The sequence below is a fragment of the Pararge aegeria genome, chromosome 16 (assembly GCF_905163445.1).
Source record: "Pararge aegeria chromosome 16, ilParAegt1.1, whole genome shotgun sequence".
Taxonomy (NCBI): Eukaryota; Metazoa; Arthropoda; class Insecta; order Lepidoptera; family Nymphalidae; genus Pararge; species Pararge aegeria.
Genome location: NC_053195.1, coordinates 5,469,413 through 5,496,977, shown reverse-complemented (window position 1 = coordinate 5,496,977; position 27,565 = coordinate 5,469,413). Strand labels below are relative to the sequence as shown.

General features: G+C 35.2%; 1 protein-coding gene across 2 annotated transcripts in view; it reads right to left on the bottom strand.

The window, feature by feature from the left end:
- Positions 1 to 24,948, bottom strand: part of LOC120630203 — a 182,730-nt gene extending 157,782 nt beyond the window's left edge. For both annotated transcript variants that reach the window (XM_039899331.1, XM_039899330.1), the window contains exon 1: positions 24,609 to 24,948. The gene's annotated coding sequence lies outside the window, so the exon portion shown is untranslated. The remainder of the gene's footprint in view (positions 1 to 24,608) is intronic.
- Positions 24,949 to 27,565: the final 2,617 nt, after the last annotated feature.

Genomic DNA, 27,565 nt, shown 5'->3' with positions numbered 1-27,565 from the left:
TAATAACAGAAACCTTGGGACCCCAAAGTCCATCCTGAACGTTGGAGTCCCAAGGTGCTGGAATGGCAGCCAGCACTGGTAAGCTCAGCGTTGGTAAACCCCCAATTTCGTGGACAGACGAAAATAAGCAAGTCGCAGGTAGCCGCTGGACGCAAGCGGCACAAAACCGTGGAATTTGGAACCTAATAAGACTTATTTCCAGCAGTAGACGTATATCAGTTGATATGATGATGATGATGATTGAAAATCATCGAAATTAATACAAATTGATACCCTAGCTGCATCACACATCCAGGCCACCTCGTCAATGGCAGGTGCGGCTGCTTGCAGTGCCGAGCAGGCCAAAACCTGGATAGCAGCTTCATTTTTGTGCCTTTTGGAGTAGAGACTTTGGGACCGTGGGGTCCGGAGGCAAGAGCCCTTTTCAAAGAATTATCGAAAAGGGTTATCGAGTCTAACGGTGATCCTAGAGCGGGCAGTTACCTTGGCCAACGAATTTGTTTGGCCATCCAAAGGGGCAATACTGCCAGCATCTTAGGAACTGTGCATCGCTGCGGTGGTTTCAAGGACGTCTTAGATTTTATTTAGTTTTAAATAGTTTATTTTAGGTTATATTTATATTTTAAAGAAACAATATTACTATATTCGGACTTTTATAACAATAGTATACTCTTTACCAATTAATACATATAAATAAAATAACGATAATAAATGTAAACCAAAACAAACAACAATGTAGATTTTTTTTAATTGTATTACTGAAAGTAGGTCACAAATTAGAAACAAAATATTTTTAGATAAACGGCCAATATCACGCAAGATCTCCCTGTAACTACAAAATAATAATATAAGACCTTTGAACGATTTACTCGAGTGTAAATAAATTGGTATGCTGATTGCCACTCCATAATATGTAACGAATAATTAATTACGCATGAGTGATATAATATTTAGTGCGTGCTCGACCGTGAAATTACATATACGACTAGATACATAAGATGGGTGCGAGTTATTCGAAAAGGTGAGTTTGTGTCATACTTTTAGTATAAATCTAATTTCGCTAAATGTTATCATAATTCATCATTATCCAAATTATCAAACCATTACCTGCCTACTACAAAGCTCAGGTCTCTCAGAATTAGAAGGGTTAGTTCGAACCCAACCTATAACTTTTCAAAGTTATGTGCGTTTTAAGTAATGAAAATATAACTTACTCAACGGTACAGGAAAACATCGTGAGGAAAACGGCATGCTTGAGAGTTCTTTCTGAGTCAAGGCCGTGGTTCGATTCCCACAACTGGACAATGTTTGTGTGATGAACATGAATTTTTTTCAGTGTCTGGGTGTTTATCTATATATTATAAGTATTTACGAATATTATTCATATAATTATTTATTAGTCATCTTAGTACCCATAACACAAGCTACGCTTACTTTGGGGCTAGATGGCGTGTGTGTATTGTCGTAGTATATTTATTTATTTATTAACTTATATATAAAGCTGTAAAGTTTGTTTGTCTACTTAAACGCGTGATCATCACAGGAACTACTGGTCCGAATTGAACAATTCTATCAGTGTTGGATAGCCCATTTATCGAGGAAGGCTAAATCCTTATATATCATCACGTTACGACCAATAGAAGCATAATGTGTGTATTAACGTAGCATATGTTTTTTTTCTTAATGTTCCAAAGGCGGGTGAAGTTCACCAATCGACACTGGTCCAGCGTGGTTATCTAGGGCCTACACCCTTATCATTGTGGGAGGAGAACCGTGCCCTATAAAGGGCCGATAATGGGTTTATATAATGATGATGATTCCCAAAATAACAGTTTCACTTAATGAGAAATTAAATTTCCATTTAAAATATTTTTAGGATTGAGATGTGGATTTTGAGTAGTAGGTACAATATTTCCAAACATTGCAGTCGCTAAGGAAACTACCAAATATCCTTCTGCAAGTGCAAAGTTAACGTATGTATTAAGGCATCTAGGGCAACACGTAAAACGACAATTTCCATACAAATGACGGTCACTTTCGAAACTCTATTGAGATTCCGCCGCGCAAGTGATTCTGACCATTGTCTTTAACAACAATCGAACTTTACACCATCCGAACCGACGGGCGACGGGCGAAAACACCAAAACAAGTTGTATTACATCATACACTTCGTCATGAAAGGCTTGCGGCGATTATGTATCTGGTATTAATAATATATATTTTAATAATAACATATTAAAAATAAGTGAAAGGGATTTTTTCATGTCCGGCCAGGTCTTTGTACACTTTAAAAAAAATTGAATATAGTTCTGCAGATACAAAATAACTATATTTTTAGCAGCTTTTCAATAAATAAGATTTCGAAAATTAAAATGAAAAACAAAGATTAAATTTAGGTATTTAAAAAACGTTTTTTTTTCGTTCAGAAATATAAGCTTGAAGTATATTCATCGACATTTTATTATTTATTAACATAGCGTATATACCTAATAATTATATTGTTGGATCAAGGGTCGGATACAGAAGGCAGTAGTCCTTAAACGGCGCGTATTGTGAGGAGGTTCCTCACTCTGAAGCCCTGACCGCCGGTTGCTTGGGCATTCGAAAACCCCGTAAGCGGAGGTTGGATGTTTTTTTTTCTAAATTTTTAATAGTGTTTATTATTTTATTTTTAAGCATTGTTAAGAATTAAAAAAAAAAATGAAAAAGAATAAATGATAGATGAATTAATGATATATTTAACATGCGTATACTATTTATTTATAGTAATAATGGACTGTAAAAAATAGATTCCCTGATAGTAAATAAAAACCATCGCCGATAAACACAGAAAAACTTCGCAGGGCATGCAAGGAAAACGTCCCGCAAAGTGGCGCCCAGTGTCCATCAACCTGAGCCGTAGGTGTTAAGCCTCATATTCCTGTAATCACACCGACATTTACACACTTCAGACCGGAACACATTCCAATGCCTTTCGAACATCATCGCCTCACATGTCGCTAAGCAGTATCGACGTGTCCCGGTCTTCAGGGCGCGGTTGCCGGTCTTATTACAGGCACAAATTATTAGAGGCTTAGCACCAACGTGTCAGGTTGCATGCTCTCCGCAGCAGTGGCGTGCACTTCATACAAGAACAAAAGCAATGGCTACCCTGGCTGAAGACACTAACCTATGAAGAAACTGAGGCGCTTCTTCAGTTTATTTCTGTTTAAAATGTAATGGATATAGACGCACTTAATAACATTTACACTTCTATCTATTCATATAATCTAGTATAATCTATCTCCAATCCAAAATTCAGTCAAATCGGTTCAGTAGTTTTTGCGTGATAGAGTAACAAATATCCATCCATCCATACAAACTTTCGCATTCATAATATTAGTAGGATATGAGTGAGGTATTCCTAGGAAAACAAAAATAGGATCATGGTGTCTAGGACTCACTCACAAAACGAATCATTAACTCAAAACACAACAGCATTGCGTGATCAGCTTGAGAGATATAAAAATATAAAATTCCAAAAAACAAAACGAGAATAATTTATTACAACGTCAGAGCCTAAAGCAATAAGCTACGCAAGTCGCAACCTAAAGCCACTCGAAGTCGGTACAAAACTGTTAAGCAAGTACCTCGTGTCTTTGAGCAATTTCGGCGAGCGCTGATTTCAATTTTTCGGCATACTCTTATTTTCAAGTAAGCCACTGGCGCAATAAAAAGCAATTACTGTCGTTAAGTTTACTGTTGTTCATGTCAAAATCTGCGGTAAATTTATTCGCTACAAAGTTATATTTATGCGCCAGTCGATTTTTAGGTACAATACTTGTTTTATTCGCTTTACAGGCTAGCCCTTGACTGCAATCTTACTTGGTGATTAATCTATTATATTTATTTATTTAAGTGATGATGCAGTCTAAGATGGTAGTGTGTTAATCTGGCAACTTTATTATTTATTGGTTATTATTTACTATTGTCTTTATTATTTATTGTTCAACTGTGTATGGCAGCTTTACGTAATCTTATTCGGTTAGTTCGGCATTGTACCGGAACGCAAATTCGCTTGGCGGCACTTCATTGTCTTTGGGGCAGAAACTAGCCACGACTAAAGCCTCCGAGAACCCTAGATAAAAAAAAAACAGAAACTAAAATTGTAACTTCGACTTGTGAGACCACAGAACTTACCACCCGGCTAGGGTCAAAATTTGTTAGATTGTCTCGGAGAGCAAGACAAGCTGTTCTTACTTCTTACTCACTAGGTACCGGACGTGCTCCTTGCATGCCCTGTGGAACGTTGCTTTGCTTATAGACGATGGTTTCCTACTTAACATCAGGTGTGCCACCTGCTTTGAACGTCAATTATTACTATTAAAAAAATCAAAACTAAACTCAGAACCTCGACACCCGTAGGAGGTTTTCACAACGAGACCGACCAAGCAGTTTAAAACAAATACAGTTTATTATACTTCTCTTATGCTAGCTACCTAGTTTTTCACCCATAAGTCTGTTAGCCATACCAGTACAAGCCTGCGAACTGTCAAACCTCACCCCAACCTTGCTTTAGTCTCGCGCATTCACCACTGTGATTGGTTGAAATGGCCGCTAAATTAGGAATTTACTTTTTTCCAATCGTCATTAACTACTATTACGTTGTAGCTGCTTTATTTTATCACTTACAGTTGCCTGCGAATTCGTTCGCGTTTCTTTCGAGTATTTTAAATGAGAATCGTTAGTTGTCTTGAGATAAATAATAACATTGATTTATTTCAAGCTTCAACCATAATTATAAATAAAATGTTTTTCAAATAAAATAAAATAGCATAATAAAATATATGACAAAACAAAATATAAATATACAAGGAAAAAATTTAATCAAATCAATAAAAAAATAAAAATATTCCTTAAATAAACTCTCTCTAAGGCATTGGTACAATAAAATATCCTTAAACTGCCTGCAGGATGCATCTTTCTCTATGGTTGGTAATATTTACACGTCTTCTAGGTGTAAAGTAATAAAAAAAAATTGCGTTTATACACGCAACTTGTGAAATAATAATATTTGTGTTCATTTGACCAAAAGTATTTTTTTTTAAATAAAATTCCCTAGACTTAAATTAAGTAGGATATTCCGTGTCTAGATTACTTCCCCCAGGTCTAAAAGACATGTGCAAAATGTGTTAGTAAAAGAAATTAATGAAGTTTAAGATATACTTTTTTTCTTGCTCTTTCTTTCGCTCAATGAAGTAATCAACTTATTTAGCCCAGTACTTAATTTAGTTCAGCAAATAAGAACAACCATTATCCACTGTAAATTGAATGTTACGGCGAATGACGCACTTTAGTTTTATAACTCGACTTTCCTTCATCATTGTTACGTGAGCTACACTAAATTCTATTAAGGTGGTATTATATTTACTGTTATTTAGTTTGTTTTTGTTATTCTCGATGTACTTAATGATGTGTTTCAGTTTCTGGGGGTTTATTTGCATGTTCTAAGTATTTATGTATATTATTCATAAAAATATTTATCAGTCATCTTAGTACCCATAACACAAGCTACGCTTACTTTGGGGCTAGATGGCGATGTGTGTATTGTCGTAGTATATTTATATTGATTTTTTTTTATTGTAATTAAGTATTATTGTTTCGAATATAGGTTGTTGTAAGCGCTACTTAAACGTATACTTGCTATAGAGAAAACCTTGTTATCATTACGAGTGACTGCCTCAACTAGTTTTTCACGGTGATATCTCGTTCATTACGCTTAACGACGTCCGTTTCCGGAAATGACTAGCGGTATCTTTGTTTGAGCAACCAAATGTCTTTTTTTTTAAACGCAAATATTTAAGTTTTAAACAATGGAAGTTTGAAAAATATAGATAATCTATGATGATAGACAGAATAGGATCACAGTATGTACAAACGATATCTCGTTAGAAATCTTATAAGTACCAAGGTACAGATTAAAAAGGTAAGAGCACAGAATGTAAGTATAGGTATAGAAAACACAGACCACGAGTTCACGACTTTTATATCCGTGTACGATCTGAAAGCCTTGAATCAAGTCTGCTAAAGTTCGTTCGGAACCAGTTTCGCCGAGATTTGTATCTATAAGTTATTGATGTTAAATAAACAATATTAAATGCAATGTGGCTACTGGTGTTTAAATAAAGTTATATTCCCCTATAGTAACCAATTAGTTGACAGCCAAATGGTTAGGGCTTCAGACCCCTTTTTTGGGTAACAGAGTTCGAACTACGGCATGCGTTACTGACTTTTCGGTGTGCGTTTTTAATTGAATCAAAATATCAATAACTATAACAACGAAGGAAAATATCGTGAGGAAACCTGCATGCCTGAGAGTTCTCCATAATGTTCTCAAACGCACGTGAAGTCTAGCAATCTGGACTTGTCGTGATAGATTACGGCCTAAACCCTCCTCATTCTGAGAGTATACACATGCGCTGTAGTCGGTCGGTAATGCGTTATTAAAGATGAAATGAAATAAAGAATATTGTGATGATTAAATTAAATCAGATCTCTCAATTTAGCTTAAATATTTGTGTATAGCTCAATTGGCAACATTTTTCCACCATATATTTAATCTAAAATCGTAATATTTTCTTTGAAATTGACGTTTTGGTTTCTAATCAGAAGTCTAGTGATTTAGGTGATTCCTAGAGACAGAAAGTGTTTCACGAACTCTTATATGGTGTTTAACGACGCGACGTTACGCGCCTCTAAAGTTACCAATTCGGCGCATCGTAAATGAAAAAGTCAACTAAAAAAAAATCGTTTTTTTTTAATAAACTTAAATCCATACGAAAAATACGACAATACAAACAAAAAATACCACACCGTGTGGGAAAAACCACAGACAAGTTAGGTTATATGAATTACCTAGTAAAAAACAATTAGCCTAGGAATCATCTTCGATTAGGCGTTATATACTTAGGCATTGCCCTGTCCATCGTAAGTAAAAATGGTAAAGCCCCCCTACTGCCCGCTCCTATAGTTTAGTCTACATAGATAATAAATAACATATATTACCTATTGTTTACAAATCGTGACTTAATAAAAATATAAGTTACAACGATCGTTGATACTTTAGTTTTAACATGGTCATTGAAAATAATATTAAAATATAACAATGCAACCGCAACGGATTTACCCGCAGTTATCTGTGAGGATAAAGTTTCGTGATAACCTTCGTTATTAAGGTAAACCTACATAGGCAGGAAAAATGTTTATATATTAACTCTATAATACCGAATTTCCATACCTGTTACGTTAAATAGGTCATAAGGTCAAAAGGCTAATAGGTTTAGAAATATTGCTGTCCTATTCCACAAGGAAATTGCGAAAAGGAGAGATTCGCAATTTATAAATTCCCATACTGCACCTGCCAAAAACCTGCTACCACCGCTTACACGACCACGGCGTGTACCAGCGCGCCAGGGAGTTCGATTTAATGTACGGAAATAGAAATTACAACATCATACAGTTTTGTATTTAATTTCGTGTAGTTATAGTTCCGTACTAATGAATCAATTCTTGACGAACTCAGCATCAAACAGCGTCTTTCTTCTGCAGTTCAAGTGCGAATTCTTAGTTTCTTCGGTCAAGTGCCCAGGCGTAATGACGTGTCCATTGAGCGACTTGTGGTTCAAGGTAAAGTAGAAGGTACCAGAGCACGCGGAAGATCACCGATGAGATGGACGGAACAAGTGAAGGCTACAATCGAGGCTCCTCTACATGAATGCGCAAGAAAGGCAACCGTTAGAGAAGAGTGGCGAAGTATTGTCAAGCGAGCCACAACACCCAGATGACGACCACGACCAGTCTGTCAAGATTGAAACGACTAAGAAGAAGAAGTTATACCACAAATTATGAAAATTAAGCTTAATCCGTAAGTAAGCAATCCGCATACTCCACACCAAACAGATCCTCGGCAATGTACCCTCTACGCACGTTTCGCTCCGAAACCGGAGCATCCTCAGATGATGTTGACATTACAAAGTAACGCCTGCTTCTATCCAATATACAATAAATGATAAAAATGTGTATCCAGCCTAAGATCGGGTTGCCTGAGAGCCTTGGACCGTTCCACTTAGGCCTCAACTAGCCGCCGATCTTTATAGACTCATTAACGAAAGGTTTTATTCGACAGGTTCTTTTTATGTCGCCTTTAATGCAGACTTAAACTTATTTTATTTTATTTGGTTTTAATTAGTGACTTATTTTTTATTTCGTATGGCATTGAACATAAAATATTGTTTAAGCTTGGTTGGGTTTATATAATAATAAATGCTGTGCGAACTTGAAAAGTTACATTCTATTTATATCCACAATGGGGAAAGGCTGTACTGGGCATCGACCTTTCTAGTTAGGCAGAGGGACATAATATAGTTTTAACCTAGTAGATTAAACTTTAAGGTACATAAACGAGAGATTTACGACCGTTTTCTATATTCAATCTATCTGTACTCTGTTGATAAGTTGCTCGGCAAAGCTGTTATTTGTTATAAAATGTATGATAATTTTTGGAAAGGTAAAGATTACGGATTGGTTGGATATTGAAAATTGACGTTAATACGAGTCTGCAATCTACCTATCTGTTTATAGAAAAACACTTCTAACTATATATTTATTTATTTATTTTAATTTTTATTTGGTAACTATGACCCATCTACACTATAACATAACAGAATAATTAGAAACTAAACTAAATCAAAAAAAAAACTTTCTTTTAATATTAATATGCACTATAAATAAAGTTATAAATTAAAATTTCTGCGTCCAGGCAGCCCTACGTGGAGTTTAATATACAGCTTGTAAATCGGAGAGTCGTATCGATTTATTAATGCAAAGTAAAGTAAAGTAGTAATAAATTTTTCCACTAAAAATGTAACCTTTACATTTTTTTAGATGTCAATGACTTATCTCCGTACAAAATACAAACACATGTCATGCCATAAATACGCGTAAAATGCATCGAATCGTTAGTTTAAACGAACGTTACACTGAAAACCTCCTCGCTCCAATTATTAAGGTGCTCCAAATGAATACATTATCATAATATAATTATGTGGGCTTAAGGTGTAGGCCGGTCGACGAATGCAAACCTCGAAGGCTCTATTTCAACTAAAGTTAGTATACTAAGTTTTATTAATGTTTTTTTTTTATTGGGTAAAATTTTAGCATCTGGCTGCGATTTAACTAGATTTAACAGCACTCCATATTCAGTAACTTTTCTGACAGTGGCTAGCCGCGAAAAGTTAGAGGATTGACCGACGTTGTCTACCGTAAAACCGATTTAGAAAATTCTATTTACATTCGAACGGATAAAACATTTTTAGATTATCCCCTGTTTGATTTTCAAATCAAAATATCTAGACTGGGTTTGTAGGGTCGGATTTTTTTTTAAATAAGTCCAAAAGTTTCTTTTCGACAGCCGATTGGCGCAGTGGGCAGCGACCCTGCTTTCTGAGTCCAAGGCCGTGGGTTCGAAACCCACTACTGGAAAATGTTTGTGTGATGAACATGAATGTTTCTCAGTGTCTGGGTGTTTATATGTATATTATAAGTATTTATGTATGTTATTCATAAAAATATTTATAAGTCATCTACCCATAACACAAGCTACGCTTACTTTGGGGCTAGATGGCGATGTGTGTATTGTCGTAGTATTTTTATTTATATTTATTATTTTAATTTGCCGAAAACGCCAATGATAACACTAAAGCCATAACGCCATAAAACTAATAATATTTAGTGACGGCAGGTAAATAGAAAATACTGTTTGATCGGGGGAGAACCAACACTAATATAATTTGACACCTGCACGGCTAGCATGGGCAGGAGACAATTATCTCTCCGGGGAAAGGATAAAAAATCTTCTCCCACAGCTTTATCAACTCTCGGAGCATTGGTGCACAAGTGAAAATAATATCCAAATAATATACTTATGTATTATAATAAACGGGGTTAAACTTCTCCTATTCATCCATGTTCCGTTGCTTTAGCAGGTGGACCCGTTGATTATAACCCTTGTCAGGGGATTAAATCGGAGGATATAATTTTGGTCTCTTACCTATGCTAGCTTTGCTGCAAGTGTGTTTATTGGATTATGGGTTTTTCCTTCCACATTTCACTCAGCAACAGAACAACAAAAATATGAAAGCTATTTTTTCACTATAGATATCTTAAGAGACAGAGAGTGGATACTTTTTGCATAAAATAACGAATTCATGCAGACCAAGTCGCGTGCAAAACTAATAGATAATTTAAAAGTGGAAAAGCCACTCCGCAAAAGATGTTGTTAGATGACCTCTGATATACCGAAAATTTTGTATCTTTTTGTAGCATAAGTAGGTATATACAAAACAAGTTAGACAGCCTTCCGATGTCATTAGCACTTCTTTATTAAATACCATTAGTTCTAATGACTGCCTCGTCCGACTAGTGGTTTGCATTTTCGACTACTGAACTCGAGGATATAGGTTCTTTCTCTCTTTTCCTGGGCCTGTCTCCATACTTGGGTGGTCTGGACCGTCCTTTGTAATTTCCGAATTTTCTCTGGTCTGGTCTGGTGGGAGGCTTCGGCCGTGGCTAGTTACCACCCAACCGACAAAAGAAATGCCGCTAAGCTATTAAGCGTCCCGTTGAGATGTCGCATACAAACGGATTACGGGTATGGTTTAAATATAAACTGCCATACTGGCTAACAGTTTAACCCGCTAAAGTCTTAGATTGCATCATCACTTACCACCTGGTGCGATAGCAGTCAAGGGCTTAGATATAGTTCAATAAAAAAATAAAAATAAAAGTATTAGGAGAATATAAGTTCAGAGTCAAAATTAACCTTGTTTCATACTTACTTACTTAATTTCATCGATACTTCCACAGCCAGAGGAAAAATTGGAAAATGAAAATCAATAAGACCTAATGCGACATTAAAGCTATTTACATTTAAGTCCATATTGTTTTGTCGAATTAGTGCTACGATATTCGAAAACGACTAACCCTTTTTGAAGTCGGCAATGGTACAGTACTTTAACGCATAATTTATAAGTTTTTTTTAGCGGCGTAACTGCCTTGTCTAGCTAAAGTTAGAAATCACAAAGGGCCAAACTTTTGAAAAGCCAACTTTAAAACAACATGCTTGTCTCCGTACTTGACCTTTTATACCGTAGACAATAACAAGTCAATACAGAAAGTAGCTGAGGGCCTTATTCTATTATTCATTGTAAGTACCTTTGAGGAGGCATCTACTTCTTATACGAATAAGTATACATAAAATACATAGAATAGAATAATAAAGGTACATAGAATAGAGAAGATATTACGTATTTTTAGAAAGTTAAAAAAAAAAATTGGGAAAAATCGTTAGTTCAGTGCATATAGTTATATTAACAACTATTCACTCATGAGTACGGTGTATTCCGACCTTATTACTAAGATTAGTTATTATATTATTATTTATTAATAATTTGTATGCTAGATTTTTAACGGGTAATATCGCGATAACTGGTAATTGTTAAAAACCTTTAAAGTTAAATAGTATCGCTTTGATATCGTGCCAATTGTACGCGTGTCGTTCTACATTTTCTACAATAACATATGTTTGTATATAGGTAAATATTTATATACATATAAAATCCTTTCATTACTTTTTAGAATAAAGTTCGTTTTAAAAATTTAAAAAAAACCAATTGCGATAAAAAAAGATGAAAACTAATACAATAAAAGAGATTATTTTTGTAGGTACCTCTTTTTTTTGAAGCAATTTGATTTCTAAATCTAAAACGTCTTCCAAACCACCGCAGCGAGGCACAGTTGTTAAGATGCTGGCAGCATGGCTCCTTTGGATGGTCAAACTAATTCTTTGGCCAAGTCAACTTCCCGCTCTAGGATCGCCGGTAGACTCGATAACCCTTTTTGATAATATAAGTATATAAATAAATATACAGAAATCAATGATTCATTGTTCGAATTGTACCGGCAATGCTCTTAGAATATGGCCTATATTTGGTACCTTTCGGTACCTTAAGTTGCTCGATACAAGCGGCACATACAATATACAAGTGCTATTTCCAGGAATTAAAAAAACAGTTTTCATTCTCGTGAAAAATCCGTCACTACACAAGCCTTTCCATTCTGAGGGGAGGGTTCAAGCTGTCTTGATCCCCTCCTCGCTAGCGCGGGAGCCCCAACAATCGGTTGGGGTGGTTGGTAGACGACCGGGAGGTAAACAACGGGTTCCCGGGCGTCTAACAAAGCCAACAGGGAGTCCCACATAACCTCCGTCCTGCCCAAAGGTCGGAGATAGCAATAAAACTTTTCCACCACGCTAAAAAAAAAGACTGCCAGACAGCTGCCAAATAAGTGCATTATCTTGATTGCCATCAAAACCCACCCGGCACAACAACATCACATCGAGTCACGATGACCAAAAGTAACGAAATAATCAACACCTACGCTTTTAATCTGCATCACATTGGCAATAATCCCAAAATGGTTGCGTCTGTAAAAGTAAAGTGGGACACGTTCAACAGACTTTTAAAGGAGGTTATCAATTCGATGTAAGCGTTTTTTGGCGATGTTACCCGATAACTCTGACAACTCTGGACCGATTTCGGAAATGTCTCTCTAATTATTTAGTAAATAGTTAACTAAAAAGTTTAACCAGTAGTACATAACACATAGAGGTTGCTTTTTATAATGAAACATAATGTTAAGTCATAAATACACGTTTTGTATTAAAACAAATTAATAGAATTACAAATAAATTGTTTGTTTGTTTGTCCTTCATTAACGCCCTAACTAGCGACAGAATTATATATTTTAATATTTATGTAATAAAAAACTTAAATTAAAATTCAAATGTATTGTGAATTTGATTTAAATTTTTTCGTCAAGTTCGGAAGGCAGATTCTATCGAAAAGAAGATGTCAAGAAACTCAGCAATTGCTCGTTTTCAACATCATCATTTTTACAAAGATTATTCTGTATTCTGTCTTGCGCGAGATGAGAGTGGAGAGTTGGGCTTCCACTTCCACATTATTCCACACATCGGCTTAGAATTCCCTCTCTTTCTATCTTGTCTATGGTTTATTGTCTTTTTTTTAATTTACCACAGAGCCGCAAAGGTTAAACAAGATCGCGTTTTGTTAACACACCTTATCATTTTTTTTTTTACATCTTCCATGTTTATTTTGACTTGGATCCTCGCTCCCTTTGGTATTACAATGTGTAAGGAAGATAAGATATATCCAAGATAATGTATGTAGACATGCGACAGGAGGTATTTCAAATGTCTATCGTGCTTGGAGGCTATATATAGTGCAGTGAACAAGTTCTCTGATTCGATTATAATGTTGTGACGTACAGAACGAATCGATTCCATGGATTGAGAAATTTCTAATAATTCAGACACCCACCTTGGCATTTTATGCTTCTCATTTTATTATTATAATGTTTTATAGGTATATCTATACTAATAAAAAATGTGAGTGTTCTAAAACGGCATTAAAGTATGAAAGTCAATCATTTTCGCTGTTATATCGATGAAAATTGGTGTTTGGGTTTCCAAATAAAATTCTACTCCCAAAAGCTGTTAAATAGGGACTGAAAGTTTATAATATACTTACCTATTATATAGAACACGCTAACTAAACACTAGATATTATATCGGAAAGTTTAAAAATATTTTTTTTTCCATTTCGTAGCAATTCTTCAGAAAGACGCTAGTGACGCGGATAAATTGTGTACGTAGGACAGCGGAAGAAGGTTCTTATAGTTAACCTATCATCAGACGATAATGTACTCTTTAGCAATTAGTACATAGCAGTTGCCTGCGACTTCGCCCATGTTTGTTTTGGTCTTCCAGAATGCAATCTATCTGTATGTAATGTTTTGCCAAGATCGGTTTAGCTCTGACACTAGCCATTGTTATTCCATGCATTGATAACAATGGCTAATTGTTTGAATCCATCGGGAACGGTTTTTCTGACATCTGCAAGATGTTAGTAGCTATATATGTGCATAGTTACATTAAGATCGATGCAGCGGCAACAAGTAGACACTCTTTTACATTTATAATTATGTAGTTTTAATATTCTTTAACCTATTATATATTACTAAATTGCTTATGTCAGTTTTCACGAAAGTCAACTATTTTCTACCTACATAAATAAATAAAATAAATAAATATAATACGACAATACACACATCGCCATCTACCCCCAAAGTAAGCGTTGCGTTGAATAATATACATAAATACTTATAATATACATATAAACACCCAGACACTGAAAAACATTCATGCTCATCACACAAACATTTTCCAGTTGTGGGAATCGAACCCACGGCCTTGGACTCAGAAAGCAGGGTCGCTGCAAACTGCGCCAATCGGCCGTCAAGGGAGTTCCACGGTTCTGTGCCGCCTGCCAGCGGCTACCTGCGACGCGCTCAATGTCGTCTGTCCACCTTGTTGGGGGTCAATTAACGCTGAGCTTACCAGTGCTGGCTGCCATTCCAGCACCTTGGGACCCCAACGTCAATCCTTTCTCCGAACTATGTGCCCGGCCCATTGCCACTTCAGCTTCGCGACTCGTTGAGCTATGTCGGTAACTCTGGTGCTTCTACCAATCTCCTCATTTCTGATTCGTTCGCGTAGAGATACTCCGAGCATAGCTCTCTCTATCGCCCGCTGAGTGACTCTGAGCCTTCTTATGAGGTCCATAATATATTTATTTATTTATTAAGTGATGTTTCACTGATGGGCATAGCCCTCCTCTCTCATAAGTGAAAGGGATTAAGACCACGCTGCTTGATTGTAGGTAGGCGGGCTTTCACGTTTATTATCACTTTTAACGTTCTAACGAAGCAAGATTTTGCAGGGCTGATACTCAGATTTTCTTGTTGTTTTTTTTTACAACCCTTGACTGAAATCTCATCTAGTGGTAAGTAGTCTAATATGGTTACGGGCTAACCTTTCAGGGAGTATAGTAGTAAGACCCCATATCGGGTTTTACGCGACATACCACCGGAACACTAATTGCTTAGCAGCACGTCTTTGTCTGTAGGGTGGTAACTAGCCACGGCCAAAGCCTCCCACCAGACCAGATAAAATCCAGAAATTATAAATTCGCAAATTTCCCCTGCTCGGAGTCGAACCCGAGACTTTCTATTTATATGCACAGCGCAAACCGTTTCGCCAGGGAGTTCGTCAAAAATATATTCGATAGATGAACTAACGCCCTTAAAATGTTTGACCCGCGAAAGGAACTTACATCACCATTATCAACCTGGCCACATTTGCTGTATTTGACACAAGTAGGAGTGCTCCGATCGTCACCAAACCTTACAGGATTACTCGCCAGGTCAATCCGGAGATTCCCTGAAAGTTTCATTGAAATCGGTCCAGCCGTTTCGGAGCCTATACGGAACATACCCACACACTTTCTCTTTTACTCGTACTCGTATATATATAGATTTAATCAATTATATCACCGGAATGAGCCCGCAGACTATTCAAAGTGTACGCTGTCAAACCTAACTGTCATAGCTAACTTCAGGGTGTCGGTTTTTTGTGTCGCCACGTTAAAAATTAACTCTCATCATTTTTCGCTAACGCGCCAAAAGAAGTATAACTTCAAAAATATGAGGTATTTTATTTTAAAGTAACTTGCATCACCATTATAAACCTGGCCACTGCGTGGCACGAGTCTCCTCTTGAGTGACAAGAGATTAGGCCATAGCCCACCACGCTGGCCATGTTCTGATTGGTAGACTCCACACGCCCTTAATAACGTTATGGAGAACTTTCAGATGAAGGTTTACTCACGATGTTTTTCCTTTACCGCTAAAGCAATTGCATTGGTTAAACTAAAAAAAATAGCTCCGAAAACCGAAAATTAACTGGTGCCTGCCGAGTATCAAACTCGGACCAACCGTAAAACTACTAGGCTGTGTAAGCCATTATAACTGCTATGAATTTACATGACAAATCGTTATTGTATTATAATTATACTTTTAAATATGAATTTAAATCCGTATTTCGATAAGTGCATGTTATTATAATAGCATTTTGATTAGCTGGTTATTTTATTACGATATTTACTTACATTTATATAATCTGCAGTAACACAGCTTTTACCATTCGATCTCGATTCGGTCTGACTCATGGACCACGGTGTCCCAATTAAACTATAAAGCTGTTGACCGAGCAAAACCAGTTGTAACGTTAAATTTATTCTACAGTTGTAGCTTGTAACAAACTTATTTTAGAACAAACGTAATTTTAATATTCCAAACTCAAATAACATATAATTTAATAATATTCTATCTGATCTATGAAGTTCTTCATCGTGTAAAAAGATATTTTAATTTTTTAACCTTAATAATAATAATTCTTTATTGGGTAACTATGACCCATCTACACTATTATAATATAACAGAATAATTAAAAACATGAATAATGAAAAACTAAATTAAAAAAAAAAATTAAATTTTTGTCCAAATTGTTATGCGTATCCAGTAAAATTTTGTCGACAGATAAAAATAACAAATTTTTCTTAGATAAAATTTTGTAATACAATAAAAATTACTTTAAATGGGATTACTGATTATTATTTTGGTTGTTTAATTTTATTTAAACAATATTGAAAGTACAAAAAAGGAGAAATGGAAAGTACGTGGGGCATCGTAGGTCGCGTTTTAGTTGGCATTTGCATCCGGCGATGTCATGCCATTATCACTAATATCATTAATGCGAATACATTTATGCGTTTGTTCGATCTTATCTCTTATTTCTTTTTAATTTATTTATATTTATTATCAGTCTTTTTTATTTTTTAAACACACGAGACTTAAAAGTAATTACCTACATTATAAGACAGGTAACAAAAATGAAGTAGGTATAGCAGAAATACACATTATTATATTTTTTATTATGTTGGACAATTTAAATGTGTGTCTATGTACATTGAACATATATGTTTTTTTTTTATATATGATATTATACTTAATCAGTTCCTTTAACTTACTTGAATCGTGACTAGGAAAACTAGTTACAAATTTCCTCATAGTAACAATATTTGCACAAAAGTAATGAAGATACAAGTTTTCTCAGAATTTCAACTCAGTTCATAGTAATAGATTAGGATTTTAAAACCACTACCATAGAGATCCGCCTCTCCAATCGGAAATAAAAAATAAATTAAAAAAAACATGTATTCGGCCAAAATAAGGTATATTAAAATATATTATAAAACTATTTTTTTTTCTTTTTAAAAAATAACGGTGAATTTAGTATAGTTTAAAGATTGTGGTAGTATCTAAGTTGGCATCAATAGCCGTCAAATTATAGGTGCATTAGCAAATATCCGCACTGATCTTTAAAGAAATTTCATAAAGTTCGGGTCGGCTAACATAATAATCTCGTTTACTCGCAACTTGTTTGGTGGCATCATAATGCTTGCGCACTTTTAATTACAAACAGGCTAATATGTCTGTGTCGCTAATAAATAAATTATATTGGGATTTTTTTGAGTCTTCCACTTCACTTGTTTATTTATTGGATTTAAAGCAGTCTTACGTCTAAAGCTTTAACAGGTTTTTTATCCCATATACTACAACCTTGTGGGTAGTTTAAAAAAAACTTGTCTGTACTTATGTATGTACAAGCGTTATAAGTTATACTTTGGCATAACAAAATAAAAATGTTACAAAAAATTTACCTTTCGCCTTATTCTACGTTTGTAGAAAAAACGAAACTAACAACAGACAAAAGATATGTCATACATTGAAAGTTTATTATAACGCACTATCTACTTATATAAAGTTTATTTAAGTATCACAAAAAAAATATTTCAACATAATTAAAGAAATGGGCATAATAAACATAATTAAATTTGGAACACTAATAGACAGTTAGTTATGGAAAAACCAAGTTTCACTGAACATTGAAATTTGAGATTTATGTACAATTTAATCAATTATATAATAGAGCCCGCAGACTATTTAAAGTGTACACTATCAAACCTAACTGTCATAGCTAACTCCAGGGTGTCGGTTTTTTTGAGTCGGTGTGCGCGCGTTAAAAATTTACTCTCATCATTTTTCCCTAACGCGCCAAAAGAAGTATAACTTCAAAAAACTAAGAGGTATTTTATTTAAAACTAATCGCGATTTCAATACTCAATCACTTCAAAAACATGACCCATATAGAATCTTTCTTCCCTTCGGTTTAAATTTCACTTTGGCTTTCTTTGCCTATACCTATTGTATCATCATCTTATAATTCTAAAACTCATTAGCGGCCCACTACAAGACACACGTCTTCTCTAACAATTAATTTAAAGGAACATCCAAGTGCGAATTGGTGAATATCAAATATTTTTAGTAGCTTTAATACTCAATCTAGACTTTTATATTGCCTTTGAGATAATGCCATTTGAAAGGTAACATCTTTCGTCTTTTATAGTCATACATAAGATATTATAAAAACAGGTATTGCTGTATAAAACACCGCACATAAAAAAAACTCCAAAAAATATAGGAATACCCACCTACGTGACAAAGTTGCAATCGTCCGCTATTAGACATCAAAATAAAAATAAAAAATATTTTACAATCAACATCTTGTTTGATGTGGTCATAATGATTGAGATTATCTTAAAAGTCAAGTTAAATACAAACTTGTTCATTTGCAACTATGTTTACGATGTACAGTCTTGCGGACATAGGTCAGGGGTCAATCATTAACATTAATAATAGTGTTAGCTTAAAGAACTTTAATATTTATTTTTAGTTATGACACCTACCTGTTTAACAACCTACTTATTTAATAATGACATTTGAGTGTAATGTAATATTTTTTATTTATTTTTGTACTTATAGGCAATAACCTAAAATTTTGCCAGAAAAAATCATTATTTCTGTTAAATATATTAGAAAACTATTGATAATACATAAAAAAATATGTACTACACTAGCTGTTGCGCGATTCGGTCCGCATTTTTATGGTTTTTTTTAATCCATATTTATATATTTTTTAATTATATCCATATCCATAGATTAAAAAAAACCATAGAAAAAAAACCATAAAAATGCGTGTTCTCGAGATCCGGGTTGAATAGTGGTCGAACCTATAAAAAGTATCACCGAAACTCACATTTACACGTGTATGTGTGTACGTATGATTGTGGTTGTGAAATATTGCTTTAATTTTATACTAGAACCTTTTTGGTGTCGCTAGAAATCAGAGACCCAATTTGACATCTAAATCAGACCTGGTATGATTGCCGCTTCACATTTATTATTCATCTAAGGAAAAAGTGGTCACCTATCTTTAATAGTTAGCCACATGTTGCATAGAAGCAGGCGTTACTTTGCGGAAATCCATAATATATTATGAAAACTAAGCTAACTTTGCTATACTCTGCTATATAACAATTATTCATTGTAAAGTCAACATCTCCTGAGGATGCTCCGGTTTCGGAGCGAAACGTGCGTAGAGAGTACATTGCCGAGGATCTGATTGGTGTGGAGTGTAATTTATAATTTCTTCAATTCGTATAGGATTGAAGAAATTATAAATTACACCATACAGATTCTCCTGCTGTTCGCGGAGTATAGCAAATTAAGCTTAATTTTCATAATATAGTTAGCCACATGTTATTAGTCAAAAAAATATTAAAAGTTATAAACCCCGATGCAAAAAAGGTTTCCTTTGAATTTAACCACCGTCTGCCATATGGCGTAATCCCGTCAGATAAAAAATAAAAGATGGCGAATATGACGACAGAACTTAAGAATAATGAATGTCCATTGTACTGAGGAGAGAAATACGCTAACAAAATTTAAATCTAAACGAATTAACGAAAGTTTAATTTGTGGCTAAGTTCTTTATTCGTTCAGGGCGTGTCATGAAACCACACAGCTTTTTCACAGTTTTCAATGTTATCCCACAATAATGTATGTACGATTTTTAAGCACATTTGTACATAACAATAAAGTAACCACCCGTAGTGAAATCGGCTGAAATCGCGGGGAATAGCAAGTTAACCTATATATAAAACAACTGAGAAGTGTGTTGTGTGTACTTTCTATAATTATTATCATTAACATGTGATAATAGTCGTTTAGACATTTTGACTTGAGTCATATGTTAGTAATGATAAAAACTTAAAACCACATTTGGAATCAATTGGAATTAATGATAGCCCTAAGAGTATAGAAGTCGGCTTCTACTTTAAATTGATATTGTTTTACGTAGATAGCAAAAGCCGTGAGAACATCCTGTATAAAACCCTGCCAGTAGCTATTCAATTACACGCGAATAAGGCAAAAATAAAAGTCTGACAAGACATGTAATACAAGCCTCCCATACAATGTTGCTTCGCCTCTCGTTGCTAAGAAAATTATGCTATTTCCAATGCGAGATCCAGAAATAGGATATTGTTTGAGCTGAAAAGAGAAATGCTCCGAAGCGACGGGCTTATTGCTGACTCCAGACCCATTTTTACCATTATTGCATGCGAATGAGCTATTGTTATTAATAATATTTTATCTCGTAGGAGAGGAAATTAGAGTAAACCTCAATGATTATTTATTCCTAGGTACCACAGAAATAAGAACATAAGAACCCTAATTCAGCTATATTGCATGCAGTGCAACGAGTCCAAAAACAGTGAAAACGCCCCGCGCATGTCTCACTTCACATCCGCAGAATGTTGCTAGCTCGCAAACTTTTCCTATTTTTCCCCTTTTATATTAACGTTTAGACCATTAGAGGTAAAATAATTACTGTCAACTGCTAAATGTAATGAAGTGACTAACCGCCTGAACACTACTAAAGTGGAGTGGTTTTTGATGCTTCAGTATTAGACGTATACACGGTTTCTGTATGTTCTTAATTCTGTTACATATAAGTAATATGAACCGAGTAGATGGGCAACATGCTCTCCGACGCGCTTTGTCAGTTAAACTTAATCGTGATTTTCAACGCAACCTGGAAATCAAAACCAGGACCTACAAGACGATAACTTTTCTTCTAATCCATTTTTCGTAAAGAGTTAAGTTTAGATAGTTTGTTTACGTTATAAGACAACGTAACATTAATAAGCGTTTCATAACTTTTTAGTGTAACGAATGTTTTAAAGAAGAAAAAATATGTACCTATTTTCTGTGTTATTTTTAATAACGCTGTTTTTTATGTTTGATTGTTTTTCATTATTTTTACGCCAAAAAGAAGATTGTTCCACAGGTAAAAAAGGTAGGCAAACTCAAAGTCAAATTTGACCTAAGGCAATGTCTTCTGATTTTTTGTTATTCTGAATACTTTACGTTCAAAAATGAAGTGGTTAACAAAATTTAAAAGATAAAACATTTCCAACAAAAAGGGTCATTGAGTTTTCGATTGTACAAAAATAAGGCCCCCCGGCCCTCCATCTGGTTACAAAATGAGGTTCAACTTATTTAAAAGGTAAATATATTCCGAACAAAAGGCTTAGGACACGGTCACGTTGCGAGATGAGTCAGGGACCTTTTCGCCCGTTGCATTGTTTATTCTGGACGCAAACCCGTTCCTAAACGGTTTTCTCCCGGCGTTTTCTTAGAAAATTTCAAATATACTTTATGAATATTCATCTTGTCTATGAATATAACTCATTGTTATGTTACCCAAAGACGATATTGTGTATTTATATTTGATTTTTTTATACACGATAAACCCTTCTCATTGAGGGCCATTCCCAACCCTGTAGTGGGCCGGTAATCGGTTGATATGATATGATTATGATGATGATATTAAAAGTATATTTGCAATATATATTCTGTTAAAACTTGAATGAAAATGATAGTTTATTCTAGGTTTTGTTCGTGTAGTTTATGGTCAGTTTCGAGATTAATTAATTAAGGATCGTAATAATGAAATGCTTTGGGGCGGAGTAAAGTAGACTTCGCGAAATTTTTATCGGACGCTTTATTCAATAGGTATATGTTAAACTAGCTGTTGTACACGTTTGTTTTGTTATTTTAAGTACAGAGGGAACAGTTTGTTTTCCCGGAAGTCTTAGGTTTGTTTTTCGTGTAAGTCCGTACTGAAGACATCACTTTAAACATGTATTACTTAAACATGCATTTAAAGTGCATTGTTTGCTTGAAACCATATCATTTGGCTATTGATACAAATATAAAGAACTAGATGTGCCCGTGGCTTCGCCCGATTGTTTTGACTTTTTTTAACCTCCGCTGGAAACCGTTAGATTTCCTGGACTCTCTTATAACATGTCTATGCACAATTACAAGGTTGCTTGGAAGCATCCGGCTCCGATAGAAAAATGAATGTTAAAATGCAAAATGTAAATTGTGGATGTTGGAAAAGAGCAACTGCTGAGTTTCTTGCCGGCTTCTTCTCGGTAAAATCTGCCTTCCGAACCGGTGGTAGAATCACTACAAACAGACAGACTTGACGTTTCAAAAGTGCTTATATTAGGCCTACTTGAAATAAATGAATTTTGAATTTTTTGAATTTTGAATGTCTATGCACAATTTTTTCCAAGATTGATTTTCAAGATTTTCTTAAGGCGAAAATAGGTAACTGACACTCCAACACACTTACGCATAGGTACTGTTTGTAATATTATTTTTGGTACGGATGAATTAGGTTGGATGCAAATGTGAACTTTATAAGTAATAAGTTAATGCTATTTTTCTCTGTTTTGTATACAACGGAACTGTCATTGTTGCATGTTGATAATTAACGACTCTAAACATCCCATCTCTGTCACTCAAAATTTGTTTTGCATAAAATTCCTGTACCCATTTTTGTCATAAGGAGAAACCTAAAACTTCGCGAACAGATTCGCAAGGTGCTGTCCATTACACCTACGTGCAGTATAACTTCACTAAAGTAGAATTTTTGAACAAAAGCAATGCCTTAGTGAAACGTGTTCTGAAGTGCATTTTTTGTTCTTGTAACAGAGTTTATCGCGTTTTATTGAAACTTTCATCGTGGCGAATATGGTCCATTGGCCGCGCCGCACTAAAGAACTTTCTCATCGTGACCAAACGCTTAACAGACACTAAGTTTACACTAAAACGACACTAATTTATGTAAATTTATACCTTTACTAGCTTTTGCCTGCGGCTTCGCTCACGTTAAGTTCAATTTTTGATTTGGTAAATTTTAACTACAAAGGTTTGAAAAAATGTCTTGCTGCTAATAGAAAAATATGAACATAAATTACTTAAAAAATCATAAAAGTTCATATAAATTTTCATCGCCTGTTTGATGCCTTTGGAGTTGGAATTTTTAAAAGAAGTGAAAAACTTATTTCTTTAGTTTTAATCAGACTTACAGTCAAAGTTTCATGGAATTAACTTGAAAAATATATTGATAAATGAATGATTTTATACAAACTTTCATCCCCCATTTAACACTCTTAGGGTTGGAATTTACAAAAATCCTTTCTTAGCGGATGCCTACATTGTAATAACTATCTGTGTGGAAAATTTCAGCCCGATCCGTCAAGTGGTTAGAGCTGTACGTTGAAAGATCAGTCAGTCAGGCAGTCAGTCAGTCACCTTTGCATTTTATATATATAGATGTGTCCAACTTAGAACTAAAGTCTATAAAATGCTTACGACGATTTAATTTAATCAGGCGCTTTAAATTAAAAATAAATAAATAGCGTGCAGGATATAATATAACTAAGTAAGAAAATCTATGAAGTTCCATCCCCTTACAATTATGTAAACATATATGTATGAACGATAAGTGCATGTGATAGGTCTAAATGAATAAAGAAAATTTGAAATTGCATTTAGTAATCGGCTGACTTCTAATAATCACCGATGACCTATTGATGATGCCCACCATCCCGTATTGATACAGCGTGATGAGAGGTAGCCTGTGACATACTGTCGGACATTAATATGATGTTTATGATGTACCAGATACCTATCAGATAATCAAATGTGCTTCGCACTTAAGTCCTTTACAAAAACGAAAACAAGAAATTGCTGTGGACATCAACAATGATTACTGTTAAAGATAACTCGGAGCAAAAATTGTAGCCCACTTTACAAGCTCTGGATGGGTCCTAATTAGAAGTATAGTAATAGGAAGGTTTTTTTTTTTAAACTTATTTCGATTCCCTTTTTTTTGTTAGAAATGTTTGCTGGGGCACGTACCTTAACTTGAGGTATAAATCTATTTTTTTAGTTAATTAAACTTATATAGGCTTCTTGGTTTAGTGATTAGCATGTTCGGAGTCAGGTCACAAGGCCCTAGGTTCGTAGGTATAAAACTCATGCCCTCCTTTAACTGTTGCTTATTATTATTTAACGGCTGTATGGTATTCAATGGAAAAACTAGTAATTAAGTAAAAGTGATTCCCTATTTTAACAATCTATGGATAGAAATGTCTCAAAATAAATGCGTGTTGCTATTATTATTAGTCCAAATAAATAGGTATATAGATAAAACAACACAAGCCTTATCGTACGCTAATAAAAGTCTTATAAGCTCATAAGAATCATAAGAGAATGCTTTCTCTCAAGTTATACAATAAACCATAACTGTAAACATCCGCTTTACTTACCTCCGCTAAAGGCAAGTCCGTTAAAAATTCCGGCACACTGTTCCGAGGTAAGTACACAAAACACAGATTTTTTAGTCGATAGATCGTCAGATCTCCACACCGTTACACGTCATAATATGTGTGTCAAATGACGAGAGAAAAATGAATTGGAAAAGAAAATTTCGAACACACACTGGGAAAGTCTGTCACAGAAACACACTTCGTCGTGGAAAGGAAATCAAAATATGTCACTTTGTTACGGCAAATTGTGGGAGAAAAGTGGGTATGTTAATAATTTTAGAATGTAGATAACATGCGCGCGCGACTTTGTGCTATAAGCGAGGTGGGCGCGCAAGCGTCAAACGCCTGCCTCTCTCTCCAAGCGACTGGCGTAAGTCCATACCTTCACCTTCGCGGCGCTTGCCTGTTTCGCAAACAACCTCAGCAAGCGGTTTCCTTGCAGAATATCTTGTTGCATGGCAACTGTGTTTGCCGCAATGGGAGTTTGAAGTTAGTGTTTGCAAAACTGCCTTTGCTTGCACGTTTATTTAAAAAATAGGTATCTTAGTTCATGCTGGCCAAAATTATGCATAATCTGTGATCGATATACGTTGAAGTGGGAATTCAAAATTACAAGAACCCAAAGCGAACAGGAAGGTTTTAAATATGGTGCAAATGGAATGGACAGAAATGTGCGGATGTGTCAAGATTATTTAAAAGTTAAAATAGTTCGATAATTAAATAATGTAATTAGAGATACACGATTATGTAAATTAAGAGTAAGAAATTTCTTTTATAGGAGCATTGAAGTTTGGCAAATGTTACAGGCGGTTCGGAAAACCTTCGGAACAAAGTAATAAAACATATTTGTTATAATAAATGATGCGGTAAAATTAACGACTAGGTCGTAGGCCTAAAGTCTGCTAGGCTAATCTATTGCCATACTTTGGCAATAGTTATCAAAGTAGAGCAATTATTTATAATAAACTGCGTAAAGATAGGAATTAAAAGTATTTTTTTTTTTGTAATTAACAAATACATTATTAACAAATTACATATTATAAAAGAAAGTTATTTAAAACGGTGAAACTAACCATTGAATAACAAGTACAGAGAACCCAAACGCAGCCAAAAAAAAATAAGAATATTGCGACGCCTTTGTATTTGCGATAAAAATATTTCCTTACACTTTGTAGGCGGACGTCTGGCTTTTTTTTCTTCAATACCGTGCAGTAATATCTTAAGCCCAGTCTGCCATTATTGTATAATTACTATATAATATACACAACAGTGCCATCGGAACCATTTAAAAAAAATATTTCTAAATATTTGTCCGCAGACTAAATAATATAAAACCTAAAATATCGTTCGGTACGATTCATTTCACGTCTGTTTAAATGAAATATCTTTAGAATTAGGGCTCATATTCGGCAAAAATTTGTGCAATGTTTATGAAATATATATCTCATTGATACACTAAAACGTTAACAATATTGAAATAGTACTGCTCTAAGCATGGCATCTATACCGGATAATGATTTGCGTGCGGAAATTGCGGTCGTGTGCGAACAAGTTATAAGCTACAACATTCACGGGCTTCTGCCAATATGTCAAGTTTATTTCACTAGGAGAACGACATATGGAATGTCACGGAGTGTTTAATGGTGAAATGGTGACGAAACCTTTAATCGGTGTCATTTGTCATAGACACGCCAAGATCATGTCGTGTGGCGTTACATTTTTTACCGTGCAATCTAGGTTGAGCGGCTATAACTTTTGTATGTAGGTTCATACACGACTACCTTGTATTTATTTTTAATACGCGGCCTTGTTGGGGTTTCGTTCTTTTTACAGTTACGTTCTTTGATCAATAATGTACTGGTTATGCAGTTATGTACAAAATGTATCAGAAAATCCGTCCGTTTTTTTTTTCCACAATTAAGCCTTTTTCATAGTTTTCAGTAATAATTCTGACTAAGAGCCATCATCATATCAACCTATTACCGGCAAACTACAGGGCACTCCCAATGAGAAGGGTTTAGGCCCTAGTCCACCACGCTGCCCCAGTACGGATTGGTGGACTGTGACCTTGAGAACATGCAGGTTTCTACGTGATGTTTTTTCTTCACCGTTGAAGCAAGTGATATTTTATTTACTTTAAACGCACATAACTTAGAAAGGTTAGATGTGCGTGCTGGGATTCGAAGTCGGCCCGCCGAAAGTGAAACCGAAGTCCTAGCTAGTATGACAGCTATATTACAACTCTATAATATTATACCTCAATAGGTTTTTACGCAGTCTCATACTGGAAAAATAAATCACTTGGCAGCATGTTTAAGTCGGTTGAGGGGTAACTTCAACCGACCAGACCTCACCGGAAAAAACGAAAACAACCAATTCCCAAATTGCCTCGCTGCCAGTGTTCGGATCGGCGGAGGTCCCGTTGCCCGTTTACTTCATCATCATCATCATCACGGACGGACGTCCGTTGCTAGATACAGGAATTTTAAATATAATGGTGTCCGCTAGTTGTCAACGTATCCTTTGGTGAGTCTGCCCACTATGCATTAGCAGAGTATCCATGCTGCGCATTTCACAACCTTGGTACTCCAACATCCAACGGTTAAACGTATGTGTGGACGCTGGGAGGCTTAGGCTGTGGCTAGTTACCACCCTGCTGGCAGAAAGTATGGCTAAGCGATTTTGCGTCCCGGCAAAATGCCGCATAGAAAACGTTTAGGGATATGGGGTTTAATATGACTAATCCCTAAAAGGTTATCGTGCTGCCATCTTAGAATGCATCATCTCTTCACACCAGCACGGCTAGCATGAGCAGGAGACAATTATATCCCCGGGGAAAGGATATAAATGGGCTCTAATAGGTCCTAAGGTTGCCTGAAAGAGATCGCTACAAAGCGATAAGGCCGCCTTTTGTATACTTCTTCTGTCTGTGATTTGTGTGCAAATAAAGAGTATAA